This window comes from Hyla sarda, chromosome 3 (genome assembly GCF_029499605.1).
Source record: "Hyla sarda isolate aHylSar1 chromosome 3, aHylSar1.hap1, whole genome shotgun sequence".
NCBI classification, from domain to species: Eukaryota; Metazoa; Chordata; class Amphibia; order Anura; family Hylidae; genus Hyla; species Hyla sarda.
The window spans coordinates 122,159,554-122,173,025 of NC_079191.1; the positions used below are offsets into that span (position 1 = coordinate 122,159,554).

General features: G+C 42.1%; 2 protein-coding genes across 9 annotated transcripts in view; one reads left to right on the plus strand and one right to left on the minus strand.

The window, feature by feature from the left end:
* The window catches only part of MED12L (mediator complex subunit 12L), a 627,340-nt gene that overhangs the window by 234,156 nt on the left and 379,712 nt on the right, over positions 1-13,472 (plus strand). The window lies entirely within an intron of this gene.
* Positions 1-13,472, minus strand: part of P2RY14 (purinergic receptor P2Y14) — a 97,895-nt gene that overhangs the window by 68,719 nt on the left and 15,704 nt on the right. The window contains exons 1-2 of one of the 6 annotated variants that reach the window (XM_056564956.1): positions 7,906-7,958; positions 7,621-7,672 (exon numbers count right to left, since the gene is read on the minus strand). The exons of 3 other annotated variants lie outside the window; for them this stretch is intronic. The gene's annotated coding sequence lies outside the window, so the exon portion shown is untranslated. Of the gene's footprint in view, positions 1-7,620; positions 7,732-7,905; positions 7,959-13,472 lie in introns of those variants that run through there. 2 more of the 6 variants (XM_056564960.1, XM_056564955.1) reach the window with 2 other exon arrangements.

The following is a 13,472-nucleotide window of genomic DNA, read 5'->3' on the forward strand; positions in this document are numbered from 1 at the left end:
AGAGGAGACTCTCTATAGTGGCTGAATGACACAGCCTGGAGTTTGCGGCAGCAAGAGGAGACCACATAGTTCCTGAATCACACAGCCTGGAGGTGGCAGAAGCATGAGGAGACCATATAGTGGCTCAATGACACAGCCTGGAGTCTGCGGCAGCATGAAGAGACCATATAGTGGCTGAATCACACAGCTTAGAGTTGGCGACAGCATGAGGAGAACATATAGTGGCTGAATGACACAGCGTGGAGGTGGCGGCAGCGGAGAGCATGTAGTGGCTGAATGGCACAGCCTGTGGTTGGCGGTAGCATGAGGAGAACATATAGTGGCTGAATGACACAGCGTGGAGGGGGCGGCAGCATGAGGAGACCATGTAGTGGCTGAATGGCACAGCCTGGAGGTGGCGGCAGCATGAGGAGAACATATGGTGGCAGAATGAAATGAGACAGCCTGGAGGTGGCAGCAGCAGCATCAGGAGTCCTGAAAGTGACCCGGTGACAGATTGGTATAGTGGGTGGCAATACCAGTACCCGGTGACGAAGGTGGGTGAAAAAAGGTGTGATGGAGGAATGTTTGTAACTGGGGGGCAGCGCCTTAAATCTGTTTGGCACTATACATATTTGTGAAGTGTTGGTTTGGCACCATGGTCAGTCTACTCTCATGCATCAGGCATTGGTGGGTGGAAATCCTGGCTGATCCATGCCTGATTCATCTTCACAAAGGTCGGTCTCTCCACATTTTTCTTAGACAGATGAGTTCTCCTTGGGGTGACTATGGCCACCGCCGCACTAAAAAACTGCTCTGATGGCACACTACTGGCCGGGCAGGACAGCTTTTCTGGGCAAACTCTGCTAGTTGCGGCCACAAGTTTGGCTACCCAGAAGTCCAGTGGATCTTCAAGGTGTGTTGGCATGGGCATGTCAAAGTTTGCCACCACCTGCTGGTTCAGGTCCTGCTCCAGGTCTATCTGCTGCTGAGTTTCTTCAGTATGCGGGTAAAGAAAGGTACTCATCAGCAACTGTAGACTCAGGCTGCTGCTGATGGAGCTGGTACTGCTCCTGCCACCCACCCCTCCCCAGCAGCCATGGCAGTGGAAGGTGAACGCAGAGTCCCCCCCGAGTCAGACCTGCGTGAGGATGGACTATGGCGCTGATAGGCATCGGCCAACTGACTACGTAGGATGTCTTTGTAGTAGATCAGTTTGTCCTCCCTCTCAGTGGGTGTAAAAAAAAGGCCCCCATTTTGTGCCGCAAGCGAGGGTTCAATAAGGTGGAGAGCCAGAAGTCATCCTGCTGCCGAATGGTGACAATTCAGTGGTCACTACGCAAGCAACTGAGCATGCATCATACCATTTGTGCAAGTGACTTGGGGGGACTCCCTGGCTCCATCTCCACTGCATACTGCCACAGTGTGCCTGGGTTCTCTGTCTCACCTTCTTCATAACCCTATAGCTCCTCTGTCTGCTTCTGCTTCTCCTTTCCTGTCTGATGACTATAAAAACCACCCATTTCGTGAAACCTAAACTGTGCTCCACTGTTCCCCTCCCCCTCCTCCTCCTCCAGTTCAGCTCCCACAAACTGTTGTCTCTTGGACATGGCTTTGTTGATGGATTGCTAGCAGAATGACTGACTAAAAGTAGGAGGAGAAGGAGCATCTGGAGCGACAGAAGGAGGGTATGACACCCAGCTCCCTTCGGCTGAGGTGGTGGAGCCTCGGCTGGCTGAAAGAGGGAGCGGCGTGCCACTGGGTAATGCAGCAGGCTGATCCACCACATCGGAGCCACGGTTCTCCCAAGCCGCTTTATGGAGGCGCAACATATGTTGACACAGGGCCATGGTGCCAACATTAAGACCCTGGCCATGCTTCCCCTTTTGCCGACACATCTTGTGGATATGTTAACCTCCTCCGGATGCTTGATGAAAAACTGCCACACTGCCGGATAGCTGATTTTCCCACCAACAGTCCGCACTAATTGACTGCTACTGCCGCCATCTCCGGGAACCCCTGTTCCACTACCTCCCAGGAAGGTAGGCTGCCGTGAAGCAGGTAGTCTCCCCGTGCACGTTTGGCTCCAGAATTTCCACTTCTGCCACCATGCTGACTGCCAACCATGCTAACACCTTGCTGGCTCAGCTGCTGCCTCACGGGCACCCTGCAACCCTCTTCTGATGATGAAGCCCTTTCTGCACCCGGCTCCCAATTGCGATCATCTTCATCATCATCTACAAGTGTCTGCACGTCACTGATGTCCTCCTCAGGTTCCTTTGCAGTGTCTGCTTCATGAGCTTGAACACTGGCAACACCACCTCCCACGTCACTCTCCTCATCACTACTTGCCCGCTTAGCACAGGAAGCGGCGGATGTCTCCTCCACTTCTTGGCTGGGCAGTAGCTGCTGTCTGTCCTCTATTAGATCCTCCTCACTGAATAGTGGAACTCACTGAATAGTGGACAGAGGCAATGGGAGGACAGGGACTGCTTCCAGGCCATGAAAACTGAGGGTTGTGTCTGAGGAATCCACCGACTGTTGACTGGGGGTATCAGATGTCACTTGTGATGAAGTGGATGACCGTGTTACATAGAAACATAGAATGTGTCGGCAGATAAGAACCATTTGGCCCATCTAGTCTGCCCAATCATCTGAATACTATGAATAGACCCTGGCCCTAACTTATATGAAGGATAGCCTTATGCTTATCCCATGCATGTTTAAACTCATTCACTGTATTTGCAATGATGGCAGATGGGTTGCTGGTCGAGACACGATCGCTAGCTGATATGGGGAGATCAGGCCTCTTGCTGTGACTCCTGCTGCCACTCACCCCTAGTCTGCCATGACCTTAGCCTGCGCCTGATGAATTAAGGCCTCTGCAACTCCTCTGTGCACGTCCTGGCATTTCTCTGCCTGACATACTTAGTGCGTATATGAGGAGTACAATACGCTTCACTACACTTAAAACAGTATTTGTCTAGAACAGCAGCAGGTGTGTACTTTTGGCTGTCGTTTTACAGTAACTAGGCCCTAAGACTTTATCAGGAACAAAATGGTACAACACTTAGATTTATGTATGTGGTATGCATTTATAAGGGCATAAAAATGTGTTACAGTACGTTTAAAAAAGTTTTTGTGTACAACACCAGCCGGTGAATACTTTTGGTTGTCCTTTCACAGTATCTAGGCCCTTAAGATTTTATCAGGAACAAAATGGTACAATAGGTATATGTACGTATGTGGTATGCACTTATGAGGGCAGAAAAATGCACTGCAGTACGCTTAAAAAAGTATGTGTAGAACACCATCTGGTGAGTACTTTTGGCTGTCCTTTCACAGTATGTAGGCCATTGACATTTTTTCAAGAAAAAAATGGTACAACACTTAGATGTGCGTATGTGGTATGCACTTATGAGGGCAGAAAAATGTGCTACAGTATGCTTTAAAAAGTTTTTGTGCACAACACCAGCAGTAGACACCAGTGCTGCAGGACACAGTCGCTTTGTACTACAGCCAAATTTGCACTTTCTCAAACTCACTCCCTTCCCTATCAGTGCTTCTAGGCAGGATTTGTGCTTGAGCTGCATCGCTGCTGTTCTTCTGTGCAACACACTGCTCTCTGATCCTCTCTATAATAGAACACTGTAGACAGTGACTGGGAGGTGGATCGTTGCAATAAGCATGCTTTTCTGTGACAAACAAACTGCTCTCTGTCCAACAGAATGCTGACTTTACTAGGAGGTGGCTTGGCCCCGCATCATAGGGCGCGGCACTGATCGGGGTGCCGTGTGCTATTAACCCTTTAGACGTGGCGTTCAAAGTTGATTGCCACGTCTAAAGTGAAAATAAACAAATTCCCCATGGGGGCTATAACGTTGCAAAAAAAAAAAAAGTCAAAATAAAAAGTTAATAAAGATCATGTAACCCCTTCCCTAATAAAATTAGAATCACCACTCTTTAAAAAAAATAAAACTGTGAAAATAAAAATAAACATATGTGGTATCGCCGCATGCGAAAATGTCCAAATTATAAAAATATATATTTTAATTAAACCACACGGTCAATGGCGTACACGCAAAAAAATTCCAAAAATCCAAAATAGCGTATTTGTGCTCACTTTTTATACCATGAAAAAATAAATAAAAAGCGATCAAAAGGTCTGATCAATACAGAAAAAACTTCAGATCACGGTGCAAAAAATGAGCCCTCATACCGCGCCGTATGCGGAAAAAAAAAATTATAGGGGTCAGAAGATGACAATTTTAAACGTATTAATTTCCTTGCATGTGGTTATGATTTTTTCCAGAAGTACGACAAAATCAAACCTATATACTTAGGGTATCAATTTAATCGTATGGACCTGCAGAATAAAGAAAACATGTAATTTTGTACTGTGTAGAAACGGAAGCCCCCAAAATTTACAAAATGGTGTTTTTTCTTCAACTTTGTCGCGCAATGATTTTTCTTCCATTTTGCCGTAGATTTTTGGGTAAAATGACTGATGTCAATACAAAGTAGAATTAGTGGTGCAAAAAATAAGCCATCATATGGATTTTTAGGTGCAAAATTGAAAGAATTATGATTTTTTAAAGGTAAGGAGGAAAAAAGTTAAGTGCAAAAACGGAAAAACCCTGTGTCCTTAAGGGGTTATAAACCATCCTCATATCTTATCCCCTGCACTAACTGTTCTCTGCACTATCATGGCTAACAGTTGGCAGAATGTTTAAAAAGTCCCGGGCAATCTCTGCAGTCTGAGAGTAATGCGAATAGGAAATGTACCAGAAATCCCACACTTTCGCATAAGGGAGATGTACTAGAAAACCTATAAACTTGCATGGGACTTCAGAAAGAAACCCACACCTTTGTATGGTAGTGGTACTACATTTTTAGTTGACATATACTGTAAGTAATGTGTGTGTAGCAAACCAAATTCCATTGATATGTCTCCAGCTATTTTGAGGTTATTCTGGAAAATACATACAGTGCAAACTTATGTTGAGTGTGATAAATATCTAGATGTCAACCTAATGACAATGTGAAAGGGCAGCAGAAAAGTTTACACCAGTCTAATCAATTTTTTACTTAGTACTTGAAAAAATGGCTTTTCTGTCTGTGGGGGAGTTCTTTTTTATATCACTTTGTGTGGTGTCTAGCTCTATCGTAATACTGTAAAGGAAAACAATGTAAAAAAATGTACATTTTTTTTAATCAACTGGTGCCAGAAAGTTAAACAGATTTGTAAATTACTTCAATTTTTTTTTAATAGAAGTCATTTACAAATCTGCTTAACTTTCTGGCACCAGTTGATTAAAAAAAAATGTTCTCCACTGGAGTACCCCTTTAAGTGTTTAGCTTTGTGTTTCCCAAACAGTGTGCCTCCAACTCCCAGCATGCCTGGACAGCAAAAGTTTTCATTATTTGGAGTGACTATAAATTTTAGAATTTTTGGATTGGTTGAATTTTTTGCTCCAGTTTGGCATACTGGCATGTCACATGCATGGATGGGAGGTACCCTAGTGCTGACTTTCTTTAGATTTAATTACAAAAGAGATCACAAGGGATCCCCATTCCTCACAGAACATAATGCAGTCTGGCTGCAGAATCATTTTTGTCCAAGCTGAAGCAGAAGACAGAGAGGAGTATAATAGTTACACCCCTGGTTACAGAGAAGCCTACAATAGTTGAATGAAGCACAGCAGATTCAGGGAGGAAGTGAATGCATGGTAAGTGAGGGTGGACTCAGTACTTTCCCCGGACACGCCCCTTCCTGAGCAGTGGATGTCAGAATGAGTGAGCAATGGAACAGAGGAACATGTAAGCAAAACACAGAAGCTTGACACATAAAAAAGACATGTAAAGAATCAGCATGTCCCTGTGGTCTGACTTGATTAAAAGTATTTCTCCCTTATGCAGGCATGATAGCATCATTTATGCCCAGGGTTGTATCGGTCACTAACTTTCATAAACCCTTTTTTTTTTTTTTTCATGACTAATTAAATAGACTTTGAAAAAGCCACCATTTAAAAACTGTGGAAACTTAAAATTTTTTTTGTTAATCTTGCCTTCTATTTGTTATGGTACAAATAAATAAATAAATAAATACATTCTTTATAAGTCTTTTGTAAACATTTTGCAAATTTTCGCTTCAATGGCCTCTATAGTGTGTTGTATAAGCTCTATTCTCTTTTGACTCTTGTAGAAGCCCATGTGATTCTCACCAGCAGGCTGCCTTGTATCTGCCGTCTTCACTCTCTACAGCCTGTGTGAACTGTCTCCCCCCCCCCCTATTTACTATCTGATCCAGACAGAGGCGTAGCTCCGATGCAGAATTTGAAACAGGGCCCCATATGCCAATTATAATACCAGTCTCTTATGGGGCAGATATGCTTTGGGGACTCCTTAGGTACCAGGGCCCCATGCGACTGCTACCTCTATAGCCCCTGGTTCTGAAAGGATAAACCACCTCCTTCTGTTATCTTTAACATTGGGAGCAGAAACTATTTCTGACTCAGGAGACAGCCGGGAGCAGGTAAGCAGTGCTCCAGCTACAATCATTACTCATTGGACCCCGCGATTACACCGTGGGTGGTCCGATGAGTGTCTGTGTGTCCCCCACATACTTCAGATGCAGTGATCTGAAGGGTAATGGCAGGCATCAGCTTGGACTTCATAGCTGGGATTGGACTCAGGACATACATGTAATAAAAAATCAGGAATGACAGTACTTCAGTGTGGGGGTGATTGGGACCACTGTGGTACAATAGCGGGATCCGGATCATCTGGGACAACAGAGGGTCCCTACCTGCCTTTGTGCCATCTGATCAGTGCTGCAAATGTGCAGGCAGGCTCAGCAACCTTAACAAGTGGAGCACCAATAACACTGCTCAATACTAGCATCAGTGTATTCAATGTAAAGTTCGCATGTAATAGTTCCCTGTGGGGACTAAACAATAGTGAAAAAATGTAAATGTGAATAAGCCCCTCCACAAAAGTTTAAATCACCCCCGTTTTCCCATGTTTTAAAATAAAATATATAATGTATAATTAAAAGTAAACAAACATATTTGATGTTACCGGATGCAGAAACTATTAAAATATAACATTAGTGAAACCGCACAACAAAAATACCAAAATGCTGAATTGCTGATTTTTGGTCACTTCATATACCAGAACAAAATGAATAAAAAGTCTAAAAGTCCCATCAAAACAAAGATGGTATCATGGCACAAAAACTTAGCCTTCATACATCCCCATATATGGAAAAATAAAAGAGTTATAGGGGTTAGAAGATGATGATTTTAAGCCTACAAATTTTCTCACAAAAAGTAATTATTTCTCAACAGTAGTAACATAAAACAAAACCTATACAAATTGGGTATTGTTGCAATGGTATTGACCTACAGAATAAAGATAACATGCCGTTTTAACTGTAAAGAGGATTATATAGAATTTATTTTGGCCTCAATGTAGAGTTTACAGTCAAATTATGTCATTACAAGCTACAATTGATCTTGCATACAGTAAAACAAGTCCTCATATGGTTCTGTAGGTGAGGAGGAAAAAAATGCAAGGCTTTGTCATTAAATCTTTCAAATATTTTTACAGTTTCAAGTGTAGGTTAAGTTTTTTCATTACCTTTATGTTGGCCTTTTCTTTAAATTTCCGTTCTCTACAATAGGTTTGCTTTCTTTGTAGGTAAAAAAAAATTCCAGATTAAACCTTCTCTGTCAGAATTGTGGCTTAAACCTACAAAGCTATATATATATATATATATATATATATATATATATATATATATATATATAGATATATATATATATATATATATAGATATATATATATAGATATTTCTTTTTATATATATATATATATATATATATATATATATATATATATATATATATATATATATATACATACAGACTCTCAGGTCTGGAACTATAGACTGGTAAAGTGCTAAAGATCGCTTTGTCTTCTTGGAAATTACACACAGGATAGTCTGCCCTTATGTAGCTTGTGTTCCTCTCTTGTACTGATGTGGTCACCTCTCTTCATGCCCCGTCACTCATGTGCTACATCACAAGAATACATGATCATTTATGCAGAAGTTCCGCTTTAAGCTCTACATTTTTTTCGCACATCCTTTTTTTTTTACTTCTAATAAACAAAAAGTAATTGTGTTTTCTCATTATGTAGTTAAGCAGAAGTTGTATATTAATGTAATTCACACAGTCTGAGTAACAGAATAGACTTTTAAACACTGGTCTAAACTTAAAGTATGCAGGGATAATAATAAGAATAAGATGCCAGATGTATTTGTACCAGATGTCGTCTTTGGTTAGGTCTGAATCCAGGAGTCATGTACTGCAACAACACAATACTAACCATTAGGGTGACCATGTTTTCCATTTTTTTCTCTGATCCTAGTACCTTGGAAAAATTGCCAATCAATAAGGGCTACTGACGTTCACAATTTGATTCAGATTGGACAATATCTTCTGTCTTCAAGCTTCATTTTTAAATGGGAAATGTGTCTTGAATGGTGCAGAAAAGGGTACCTAATCCTTATAGATTTGGGCAAAGCATGTCTGGATAAGACTAGATGTAATTTGAAGATGACGTGCCTCTTTAGTTGACCACATACTTTGGCGGACACCTCTGTCATATATTTCACAGTCCTCTCCAATGCTACTGTATGGCATGGGGATTTAGTGAAAGACCACCCTAGCACTGTGTTATCAGGCAGGGAAAGCTTGTCTATGAGTTGTTTGAAACACAACAAAACACAGATGCTGACATCTGGATTAACCCAGGAAATCATTTCTGTATAATCCTTAGCTTCGAAGTTTAAATTATACACAATTCAAGGCACATTTCCCATGTATAACATGAAACTCTTGTACGATTGGAACTAAATTATGCACTTTAGTGGCCCTTATGGGTGGACAACATGTGCTAGGTAATAGGATTAGAGATGAGTGAATTTTGGAAAAATTTGATTCGGCCGATTCACAGAATTTTCCAAGAAAATTCGGTTCAATATGAATTTATTTGCAGCGAATCGCTATTAAAAATGGCTATTTCCGGGCTACAGAGAGCCTCAATAGGGGTGTAGAACACTTTGCATAGGGAGTGTGCTGCGTTAGTGATATAATACTGTTATTCAGTATGATAGGCAGCAGTGCACCCCAGTGCAGCACAGTGCAGTACAGAGTTGCTGAGTAGTACACCCAAAAGTGTACTTTATCTCTCTCCCTTTCCTGTTAGTGCTTTTCTGCAGTGATTTGGGCTTGTGGTGAATTGCTGCTCTAAAGCTGTTTTCCTGTGCAGCACACACTGCTCTCTCTGCAATAAAACACTCTCTCTGCATTAAAATGCTGAAATGGCTGGCTGCAACGATGGCACTGATTATTTAGGGCTGTGACATCCCAGGGCTGGCTGCTGATAGGCTGCATGCTGCATGTGATTCAGGGTGATACCGCCTACCCACCTTCCCAGATTTCCTTGCCCATGACTTCACATGTGGATCCGCCATTTTAGATGCCCTGGAGCCTGGACCGCACTAAATGGAGTTTAATGAAGCGATTCGCTTCATTGAATCGCGGTGATATTCGGATTCATTACAGATCAAATTTTTCATGAAATTCCTAACTAATTCGGATTCGTCGGATTCGATTTGTTCATCCCTAAATAGGATTCCATCAGGGAAAAAGTGGGAAAAATGAGCCACCCTACAAACCACTGAGCCACCGGACTGACCTATGTTAATGTGACAACCAGAAACAACAAAAGAAGTAAAGATGAATTGGCACTGACATATATTACTGCTGTAATTGCAAACACTGTTAAATGTGAGCGAAACAGGAGATGGAGCGTGGATAAGTGGCAAATATATCGAGTCCAAGAAAAGTGTTCTATGTTACCTGATCTGTGTAGTGTTTTTCATTTAGTTCACCTCTTCATCCCCTGCTTTGCCTGGATTCTGCTGTATACTTGTTGCATGCCTGGTCTAGTTCGTTTTATCGTGTCTGCCATTTGTCTGGATTCCAGTTTATGAGCCGTTTGTTTTTACACTGTAACAGAGCTGGATGTGGATCCCCTAACCTGTGTGGCTGATGACTTGGACCGTATCGGGGAGTGGAGTCTAAGGTGCTTCTGGTCTTCACCAGAGCCCGCCGCAAGGCAGGATGGGCTTGCTGCGGCAGGCAACACCCAGGTCGCTACCCCCGACACGGCTCGACCACACAGGTAGCTGGGCAAGGCGAGGTACTGAAGAATAAGGCAGTAGCGTAGTCAAATGTAGCAGAAGGTCAAGGCAGGTGGCAAAGGTGTGGAGTCTAATAATGTAGCGGAAGGTCTGGAAACATGGGAAAGCTAACAGGCTATAAGGGATAGTTTAATCTCAGGCTAGGGGCACTGAAGATTCGGCAGAGAAGAGGGGGAGGTGCAGGAACTTAATTTCAGAGCTCTGGCGCGTGCGCCCTAGGGGATGGGAACACGCTCATAAAGGAATGTTGTTACTTTATACTTGAAAAGACATAAAGAGGTATTCCCATCTTGACATTTATGGCATATCTGCATATCCAAGAAGACCTATCCACTTCTCCAATCACAGGTTGTAGCAATTTATTAGCTTATTTAGCCAAAAGGCTGGACCAGCAGTGTGTGTGTGTGTGGGGGGGGGGGGGGGGGGTAGAGGGAGGGACCATCAGGAGAACAGGACCTGCAGCAGAAATGAGTGGGACCGAGGTATTTAATTTTTATATTAATATATAATTTTAAAGTGCCGAAATACCCCTTTAAGTTAGTGTCATTGTTTACAATATTTACAATGTTCATCTGAAAGGTAATATTGTAAAGTGAGGGGGTACTATATGGCTGGGTTTACCCATTGGTTCCTTTTAACATCTAAATGTATAAAAAAAAAAAATCTATAAAACAGTTTTTTTGTGGGGTTTCTATATTTTAAAGCATGTTTCAACTGCTGTTATTTTAAGAAGATCATTTTGTACAGGCATTTTTTTCAGTTGATTTAGTTGTATTAAAACGTCTACCTAAGGTCTATAGAGAAAAAAAACATTGGAAAAAACTGCCATATCTTTAGCACGCTGCAAATGCCGCTGCACTGAAAACAAAAATGGCATAAACAGACCACAATGTAGACCTTATCATAATTTTTCATACACTTCTATCAGACAGATGACCATAAAACGTGCAAACATTCTGTAAACATTCAATAATAAGTTAATGATCATGAAGTACAAGCAAAGTGAAGTAAAAATCTGTATCTAAGTCTCAGTTGCTTTTTAATACATTTTCTGGGACTTCTGGTCATGTTCCCAGAAGTCAACGTATTTGAGACGTACACTTACACACAACCCAACAGGAAAAATTCCAAGCAATTATTATATAATGTGACTACATATATGACAACCTGAAAGTGAAAAAGCTTCCTACTCTTGGCTGAGTCATCCAAAAGACACTGATTTCCCTTAATTATCCCGTCCAGCATACTAAGTGCTATTTGTTAAACAAGGGAAGTATACTTCCTTTATTTAATAATTGTAGCATTTCTAGGACATGTGTGAGGATCTTGGGGGACATTTATCAATGTTTGCTTATGTATTCATTTTTTTAGTTATTTTTTTCTTACAATTTTTTTGCTTATGTGCGACTTACCGTATTTATCGGGGTATACCACACACCGGCCTATAACATGCACCCTCATTTTACCAAGGATATTTGGGTAAAAAAAGTTTTTTACCCAAATATCCTTGGTAAAATGAGCGTGCGTGTGTGTGGATGCGTATACCCCGATACACCCCCAGGAAAGGCAGGGGGAGAGAGGCCGTCGCTGCCCGCTTCTCTGCCCCTGCCTGTCCTTGGGTCTAGAGCCCTGCTGCCGCCGCTTCTCTCCCACTGGCTATCTGCGCCACTGCGCGTTCTCTCCCCCTGACTATCGGTGCCGGGCAGCGGCGCCGATAGCCAGGGGGAGAGAAGGGGCAGCGGCACCCGGGGATGGGGGAGGCAACGGGGTAGTGGTGCAATGGGTGCAATGGGTGCCGCTGCGCCTTCTCTCCCCCTGTCCGTCGGTGCCGTTGCCCCATTGCAGGTGCCGCTTCTCTCCTCCTGGCTATCGGCGCCGATAGCCAGGGGGAGAGAACGGGCTGCGGCACCGATAGCCAGGGGGAGAGAAGGGCCGGCAGCAGGGCTCTAGACCTCAGGACAGGCAGGGGCAGAGAAGCCGGCAGTGACGGCAGGTCTCTGCACCTGCAAAGCCGCTGAAATTCATTGATTTAGACTTTAGGCTAAAAATTTTAGCCTAAAAAGTGCGTGTTATACGCCGATAAATACGGTATTTATCAACTGTTGATACATTTCTTTCACTTAAGCAATTTTTCTTTTTTTGCTTTGGTAGTGGCTTTTTCTGCTCCATGTCTGAGCTGGAGAAAATTTAGTAGGTTTTTTCATGCGATGCGACTTTTTTGCGACTTTCGCACTTGATAAATCTCTGACCACTGCAAGTCAAAAATCACTTTTTGCTTTGGTAAGCAAGATTTTTTATTTTTTGCTTAGGACACTGAACATGCAAAAAGTCGCAGAAAAAAGAGCGAAGTCGCACGTGCGACTTTTTTGCGACAATTTTAAGCAAAAAAAAAAAAAACAATACTAAATGCTTTGATAAAATGTCCCCCCTTATCACTATCCTGTAGTTAATTATTATAAACCCTAAAATGTAATTCTTAAAGAGGGACATCATGTGTTTTCCATACATAGCATTGTATGTTAACAAAAGCATTTTTGAACCGTTTCCAACTGCTAACCATAACACAAACAAATAGCACTTAGCATGGAGGACAGGATAATTGTTGGCCGTATATGTGCTTAAGTTCATTTAAAGTGATCCACAGCTGGACAATAGCAAATAGTTACCGCCTTCCTAGTAGAACACAAATTTAATAGCTTAATAGACATAGTATTTAATAATTCACAGAAAGCTGCTTACATTACTGGCTCACAGTTTATAAACCACTCAACCAGGATGGAGATGTCGTTTTTCATACAATATCATCTTTATCTGTAATATGTAGAGTTTACAATTCCATATAAATTTCTATCTTCCAGATTGATATACTGTACAATGAACCAGCTGGCACCTTGTATATGTTATGAATAAGCTGTTGTTTGGTTTGGTACCACCTGTAAATGAAGTGTATGGGGACTGTGCTAATTCCTATTCATGTATCTCTATTTATTTGTCACCAACTTTATTGTGTTCTTAACTCATCATCCTGCATCTCTCTGTCTTCTTGACTATGACAAGTCTATCATTTCTATAAACAAATCCATCTGTTTTTCAACATCTGAGGTATAACATTAGGAATATCAGATTATAAGCCAATGATTGACATCACATGTGGACTACTCCATTGTAATGATTGTGTTAATAAACAACGTTGTCCACTTCTTTAGTAGGCTGCATAAAA